Raw genomic sequence first — 1,814 nt, forward strand, 5'->3', positions numbered from 1 at the left:
GGTTCGGCCTATGGGCTACTCTGTCACTGTGTGAGGGAAGGGATGGCAGCCAGGAGGAATTCACAAAGGCATGAAATGGTCCCTTAATCCCACTCAGCTGAGGATGCCGAGGCCAAGTCCCTGGCACAGGGTGACCGTTCTTAAAGGCACAGGCGGTGGCTGAGAACACCCAGCAGAGGAAACTAGGTGCTCTGTGTGGGGGTGTGACGAGGGGAGCTCTCCATCCCCAGCACCCAAGGCTCTGAGTGAGCACTTGGGGGGTCCCTGGGAGGGCAGAGAAGTTGCAGGCAGAAGGAACCGTGGGTGGTCTGAGAAAGAAGCAGGGTGGAGGGGGAGGACAAAGCCAGCTGCCCGCCGGGTTACAGGGGCACTGGCCATGTCGGGTCTTTGGAAGGCCCCTGGTAGATCACCAGTGGGTGTGACCAGGACAAGGAGAGAAGAACATGGTGTGAGCCAGGGACTGACCGCTCATTCCTGGGACCCCTAAACCTGCAGGAGAAAGGACAGGGAAGGGGGAGGTGCCCAGGTCTTGGGGAGGGTTGGGGTGTGGAGTGTAGCCACTGGGGCCGTTGCATGACACTGCAAACAAGATTGCTGCATGCCTCTTTCTCCACGGGCGAAGTCCTCTTGGAAAATCCCAGCCTAGCCCTGCTGTCCTCAGGGAGAAAGGAAAGGGATTGGTAATCTGTTTTGTGTTAGCCATGCTTAGGCTGAGAGTTTGGCAGGGAGGGAAGGGGGGAGAGAGCCTCATATTTCTGGCTACTATTTGTAGAATGTCTGGGCAAGAGGGCTACATGCAGTTTCTCTCCTTTCATAACTATAAGGTAGCGTCACCATTTTACAAATGCTGGTGCTGGGCTCTGAGAGGTTATGTCACTTTCCCAAGGTCAGACAGCTGGTAAGATACAGAGATGAGAGTTGAGCCTAGGACTGGATACAGCTTAGGCTCACGTTTTCTATGATGTACTTCTTTCACCCCACATTGGGGCTGAGGCATGCTGGGGTAGCAGAGGGATCAGAGTGACACGGGGGCAGAGTGAGGAACCCCTTGGGGATGGAAGCAAAGAGGGCAGGCTGCCCTCCTTGCACTCAGGAAAGGAGATGCCTCCACCCACAAGTTTTTCTCCATTTGTTACTGGAGGGCCTTAGTTTGCTTTTGTCTAGGAGGTCAAGCTGTTTCCTGGACCCTTGGAAGTCTAATGGTACTTGGTCTTTAGGGAAGAGACTTTTTGGGAGCTGTAGGGACAGGTGCTCTTGGAGAGGATCAGACAGTTCCTGACCACAAAGTACTTCTCATTCTGGCTGGATCAAGACAGAGCAGGATCCCCCGTCACACAGTATGTTAAGAGCCTCGCCACAGGGGCAGCTTCATGGACAGAGTGGCCCTTCACTGAGCTCTGAGGATGATTGGCTGAGCGAGCCATGCCCCTGGGTCTGCTCCTCTGAAGCCGCTCGTTTGCTGTCATCATTGAGAGAGAGGCTGCTGTGCCGGGCACTGGGCTCTTGGAGCTGACTGAGCCAAGGTGCCCTCGTCTCAAGGAGCCCCTGCTCTGCTGTGACAGCTCTCAAAGTGGGGCCTGGGGCCTTCTTTTACAGGGCTTGAGAGCTTAGAACTAGGCTCATAATAACACTAAGACATGATGTGCCTTTTTCACACTCATTCATGTTTTCCAGACGCTCCGTGACATGTGATATGACATCAGGTTGAATGCTGAAGGAGACGTAAGTCCAGCTGCCTTCTATTAAGCCAGATGCTAAAGAGATTTGCACAAATGTAAAACAACGCTGCCATTCTTACTAATTTTTCTTTTTTT

The sequence above is a fragment of the Colobus angolensis genome, unplaced genomic scaffold (assembly GCF_000951035.1).
Source record: "Colobus angolensis palliatus isolate OR3802 unplaced genomic scaffold, Cang.pa_1.0 Scaffold7, whole genome shotgun sequence".
Classification (NCBI taxonomy): Eukaryota; Metazoa; Chordata; class Mammalia; order Primates; family Cercopithecidae; genus Colobus; species Colobus angolensis.